Source organism: Diceros bicornis, chromosome 22 (assembly GCF_020826845.1).
Source record: "Diceros bicornis minor isolate mBicDic1 chromosome 22, mDicBic1.mat.cur, whole genome shotgun sequence".
NCBI lineage: Eukaryota > Metazoa > Chordata > Mammalia > Perissodactyla > Rhinocerotidae > Diceros > Diceros bicornis.
Window position 1 is genome coordinate 27153489 of NC_080761.1, and position 6735 is coordinate 27160223.

Below are 6735 nucleotides of genomic sequence, written 5' to 3' on the forward strand. Positions count from 1 at the left end.
GGAGAAGCGGCACTGGGGGGAGAGGTCTCCTCCCTGGGTTGTAAGCAATAGCTCTGGGATCAGAGGAGGGGGAGAGGAGTGGACACTCCCGGACCACTCTGTCCTGAGCCTCCTTTCATTCAATGCCCTGCCCTGCGAGGCCTTGGTGCCTGTGTCCATGTGACACTGGCAGAGGAAATCTGAAGGATAAGTCAGTGATTTCTCCAACCTGGAGGAGAGGCAAGTGCAGAATTTAATAGGTTTTCCTCTAACTTCTCTTTCCAGTATCACCTCAGGCCACCTTTCTGGCTGCAGCCACCCACCTGTCCTACTACAAAACAAGGCCACTTTCAGTCTCCTCAGGAGCAGCTCACATTTGTTTATCAATAGTTTCTAGAATCCATGTTTCCTCTTGGTTCTGGAGCTTCTCCAGGGTTGATTTGGGAGGAGGGAGCAGCCTGGGTAGCTGGTCATTGTATGAGTTTCCTAGGGCTGCTGTAACCAATACCATCTTGGTGGCTTAAAACAACAGAAATGTATTCTCTGGCCTCAGTTCTAGAGGCCAGAAGTCCAAAAGCAAGTTGTTGGCAGGACTGGTTCCTCCTGGAGGCTGGGAGGGAGAATCCGTTTCACGCACCTCTCCTCTCTGGTGACTTCGGGCAATCCTTGGCTCCTCGGCTTGCAGACGCATCACTCCACCCTCTGCCTCCATCTCATATTGCCTTTCCCCCTGTGTCTGTGTCCTCTCCTCTTCTTATAAGGACACTTGTCATTGGATTTAGGGCCCACTCAGATGATCCAGGAAGATCTCATCTAGAGAACCTTAATTTAATTACATCCGTAAAGACCATTTTTCCAAAGAAGGTCACATTCACAGTTTCTGGGACCACCCTTCATCCCACTACAGCCAACTAGGCAGGAGCTAAAAACTCCAAGATCAGCAAGGTCACCTGTATCTGTTTCCATTAACTCATCCAAGCAGGGCATTTCTGCTACTCTGACATCACCTGCCCCTCTTGAGAAACATGCATTCTCGAGCTCAGAGGCCAAATTCCTCCAGTAGCCACCAAAAGGTCCCTAGTTTTCTCTCAATTCTTCATGAGGTCATAAGAATTCTCATTAAGGAGACATTTCGCGGTCTGGCTTGGAGGAAAGCCATGCGTGTGTCCCAGGCCCTTTGACCTTCTCTCTCCTCTGTCAACCTTAATAGAGACTTAATAGACATGCCTAGCAGGCCAGACTATATAAAAATCTATAAGCCATTAACCAGAGCTATATTAAACCAATAAGAATCAATTCCCACACTTGCCTTCAAAGCATGCTAGGCCTCAGAAGTGACCTGAACAGTGACAGGCTGTAGCTGGGCTTGTGATCAGAGGGGGCTGGCCGGGAACAGTCAGCTCCTCAGACTTTACAAATTGTCTGACCCTCAGGAGAAGTCTCTCCAGCTTAACCTTGGGAGGATGCTTCGTCGGGAGTGGAGAAGGCCGTTCCTTGACATGGAGCGGGAATGAAGGCCCAGGAAGGGTTTAACAGGGAATTAGTAATGGCCAAGCTCCTGGAATAATTCGGCTTTGAAAATCCTGAGTTTTGCTTTGCTAAATGACTCCGGGTTGCATTATGCCTATTGATCTTCCCCAGCTTTCGCAGCCTGTAAATGATGAGCCTTTTACGGCGCTCCATGACTGAAGGGCACACAACTGTGAGAACAGCTCATTTCATTTTTTTCGATTTATACAAAAGATGCTGTGGCCCAAGCCCTCTAGGCACCCGTCTCAATACATAAATATGCCAATTAAGCTAAATGGAAATCCTGCAGGTTAAAAGTGCCTCACAAAAGAAGGAGGCTTTTTCCAAAGCCAGAAAGTTTATCCACAGAGGAAATACCAAATCAACAAAAGTGGGTCTGTACTAAACCATTGGGGTCAAACAAACAAACAAAAAATTAAGAATTCTAGGATCCAAGAATGAAGAAAAAACATTTTTCTCCCAAAGCAAGCGGAGAAAAAGATACTTTTAAGCTGTGAATTCAGGATTCTAAGCAACTATTGTTAGTGTATTTGTATTTATTGCATTTTCCTGGCAGGGGCTGGGGCGGGGGGAGGGAGGGAAAAGGAGGAAACCAGTCCTAGAGCTGCAGTGACACCCATTGGTGGGTCTTAGGTACCCACCAAATGTCACAATGGTGAGTGCAGGCCAACCCCTGTCAGATACGAGATAGCCTTGTCACTCAAAGTGTAGTCCATCACACTGGTGACCAGCAGCAGCAGCACCAGCGCCCCCTGGAGGCTTGTTAAAAATACAGAATCTCAGCCCCACTTAGGTTAATTTAGGCAGAATTTGCAGTTTGGCAAGATCCCCAGGGGATTCTCATGCACGCTAACGTGAAGGAAGCTCTGATCGGTAGTGAGTAGCCAGTAATACTCACCATCCATCCCTGCAAAGCTTAGGCCATTTCTGTCTAACCACTGGCACTCACGAACTGGATGTCTGATCCAGGTAATGGGCTGAGGGGACCAGATAAATGGGTTTTCATTCAGTCTTAGCCAGTTTGAGCATCCATTCAGGAGATGCTCCTGAATGGATTTAAATTCTCAGACTCACATTTATACATCTCCAAATCCTCGAGGGTCATCTTCCAACCAAAAATTGGTCTTCCTGGGTCTTCTCTGACACCTTAGGTCAGATCTCATCCAGGTGGAGGGCACTCGGACAAAGTTGGGCAGTTTAGAGAGCCACAGACGTAGCAGGTGAAAGGATTCTCATCTAACGTCCTTGATCCTCTGATGTGTCTTTTTTATCCTTTGGCTGAAAATACTGTATCATCCTCCCAATTTTTCTCCCACCACAATACTCAAAAAGGCACATAGATGCCACAGACCCAACAATGTCAACATTATCAAAATCACTTAATCAAACCCCAAGCATCTTCGCTCACTCACTCATCCATTCGCTCCCTCAGCCACTGACTCAGTGAGCAATGATCAATCATCTACTTGACATAACCCACCACTCTTGGATTGCTGTCCCTCTCTACTTTCTTTTCCTACCAAACTTTACAAATAATCATCAATAATTGTCTTTACTTCCTTAAGACCTTGCTCTGTTTCTCTGACATTTGTCTCCATCCCCACCTCTCTATAGAAACAAGTCCTGAAAGCCCCCTATATCTCTTTGCCAAATGCAAGACAGAGACTCTGGAATGTCCACTAGGAAACAGGAACTGAAGATAACACTCTCTCTTCCTGTGGCTTCCATGATATTGCACTTTATTTGCTCTCATACCCCCACGACTTCTCTCTCCCTTTGCTGCCTCTATTTCCTCTAATTGTTCATCTTCTCCAGGTAGAAAGAACAATCACAGATTTTTCAATTTTCCACCACAGACTGACAATAGCTACTGCTTTTGAGTAGATACAGTGTGGGCAGGCACTGTATTGGACAGTTAACTTACATTCTCAGTTAAACTCACAACATACCCTCCAGTACTCAGTCCCCTTTTAAAGATAAGAAACTCAAGGCTCAAAGGAGTTAAGTAACTTACCTAAGATTAGAGAGCTGATTAGTGGGGAGCCAATTACATCCAAAATATGGCCAGCAGGTATCTGTGCCCTCTGGAGGAATCCAGAATAATGGGAGCTGAAAGTACTGACCAAACATTTAGGACAACAGGAGTCCTATATGAATGGAGTGCTGAGTGGAGAGGGCTAGAGGGAGGCTGTGCCACAGGTGGAGTCAAATACGAGTCATCATCGGAACTGCTGAGCTGACGGGAATAAGCTAGGAGGGAGAGCTGCTTCATGGAAGCTGACGCTGAGATAAGGAAGAGTCGGTAGCCAGCTGGGAAGAAACTTGGGTCCAGATATAAAGTCTTACTTGTTTTATCTGTAAGCCCTGTGACCCCAAATTACCAATTTTCAAGTAGGTATTACCACAATTTGTTTCAGTCCAGTGGACACCACTGTGGACTTTTTCTGTGCAAGATGCTAAAGACAAAATGGGTAAAATTACATTGATTTAAGTGCCCAAAGCTTGGATATCAGAGGGACATGAATTCCAAGCTGAGCTCTACCACACACTTGCTATGTGGCTTTGTGCAAGTTACATAGCTCTCTGAGCCTCAGTTTCCTCATCTGGAAATGGGGATGACAATGATGCCTAGCTCATTCAGTTGATGCGATGTCTAAAGAGATCATGCACGCGAAGCACTTACTACATAGAAAGCCCCCTGAAATGTCTGATAGGCTGGAGGCTGTGGAGGGAGGGAAATAAGACACAGTCTTTGCTCTCAAGGGCTTAGAGTGAGGTGGTGGAGGGGAGGGAATAGACCTGGAACTGAGTAATTTCCCCATTTAGCCATATTTGTCTCATAGGATTCTTATGGGGAAGCATTTGTTGGGTAAACATTTGAGGTGACAGAGTCTGTATCACACAGAATGACAGACGAAAAAAAAAAGGCTAGAAATTGTGGAGAAGCGGATTCTAGCTCATCATAAGCAATAACTTTCTAACAATAAACATTGTCAAACAATTCTTGACAATGAAGGAGTGAGTGTCCCAACTTTGGGATTATACAATCAATCCCCCGGATGGCCCCCGGTAGGAAGTGCTGTAAAAAGGCCTTCAGAGGAATGAATGACTGAATTGATGTTGTTCTGCTCCTACCCATCTGCCTGACCTTCACGTCTGAGACACGCTTAAGGTTAAGGCATCCCTCTCCTCCTCCTCTGTTCTTTCATCCACACCTACTGACCACTCGACCACTTCTCTCTTTGTCTGAGGTCTCTCTTCTGAGCTCCAGACATGTGTATCCTATTGCTGACTGAACTTGGATGGCTCCAATTCCCCAAGTCCCAAACAGAACCTGTGATCTTCCCCCTGGTCCTCCTCCATCTCTGAGTAAGGACTCAAAGGCATTTCACAGGCATGTCACTTTCAAAGGACTTCCCTGCGGGGATGTAAGGGAAAAGTGAGAGAGGGTACTGTCGGTAGAGGGAGATGTCAGACAAGAAAAGAGTCTCCTAGGCCCTGTCACTATGATTTTAGATCCTTTTTTTTCCTTAACTCATAAAAAGATTTTAAAATTTGCTATTTTTTGAGCTCTGAAAAAATTAATGTTGTTTTATAACTTCTGACAAGGTGTTTTCTATAGTTGGAAAAGTTCTTTCTGTTAATTTGCCTTATGCAAGTGAAGCAATTTTTGCACTGGGGTTTTAACATATACAATATTCACAATCACACACATTTAGGTCTGCCTCTCCCCTGCCACTCACTGCATATAGAGGCTACCTCACAAAGTCCAGCCAGGTGTGCTGAGTCCAAGCAAGACACAATCAGGGAGGCAGGTCTAGAGAGGAAGACATGTGTCACAGGCCAGAGCCCCAGGTTTAGCAAGACACTCACTTTGGTTACGTGTCTCACTGCCTCTCATTGTCACAGGCAGTCCCTTAGAGAGGCATAGTAATCCAGGCCAGCAAGCATGTGGGTCAGCCCCACTTTTGGCTCCATTTGGTCCTCATCTTTATTTCTTTGCTACTCTACACAATTATAGTTTATATTGTATCATCATCATATACAATTTATCCTTGGAAACTAACTTAAATCCTTTTGGAAAAAGGCAGGATGGATGGATAGATGAGTGGATGGATGGATGAATGGATGGATGGATAGATACTCCTTAACAGCCACCTAGGAACAGGGCTATTGATAAATCTTTGCTATTTCCATTGATTCCACTTACAATTTCCCTCTTGTCATTTCTCCCTCTAATTCAACTTCTCTTTGCACTCATTCTCCTCTCTTGCCTGCCCCTTTCCTCATCTCTGGGCCAGGATAGGGTTTGGGGTAACTGCAGGCTTAGCACTGTTAGAACTTTCCAGAAAAAAAGCCCTTCAAGTGGATTCCAGAAATGCGAGGCCAGTATTAATGTTATTGGCAACTTCCCCACTGTCGTTCCAGTATCTTGTCCATCCCTAGTCTTCATTCTGGAGGGCTCACCTGCACCTGGTGTCCTGCCCAGGATGGCCTGAATCTGGTTTTCTCCAAGAATTGAGATCAATTTTTACTTGAGGCATTTGGATACAACTGTAGTAAGGTGGATAAGAATTCTGGAGGGAGAGGAGTCTTGAGAAGAGAACTGTCAGAGAAGAAAGAATTCCAAGTGCAAGCTTCTGGTGAGAAGGGCCATATGCTGGGAACTTCCCATAGTCCAGGAATAAAGTAATAATGCCTATGCACACATGCACACCAGCAGACTCACCACATTTTAGTCACGCCATACTCCTCACACATCCCCCTACGTTTACTCCCAAGGGGGAGAATCAGTCTTTTCAATAACTCAGCTCTCACTTTCTCATCAGGACAGCCTACTGAATCAGTTCAACAGTGGAGCCTCATTACACTCTAAGAAAGAGCACTTTCATTCAGTAAGCATATATTGAGTACCTACTGTATGCAAGGGAACCTGATAGGCAAATGGAGTGAGGGTGGGGAGTAGAAACACAAAGATGTGTTCAAGCCAGTTCCGTAAGAAAGCACCATAAAGAAAATATTTACTCAAAATTGGCAAATCAAAAATCTCCAGATGTGGTGAATCATGATTTTGCTTGGCATTCACTGCCATGACATTACTCAAGCCGGATTCTTGCACAATTTATATGGATATATTGTGCATTTCAGCCTCTGAGACAGAAGATAACTATGAATACCAACTCTCCAGGAAATGCAGTTATCATCAATTAAGTCTATTACTGAGTC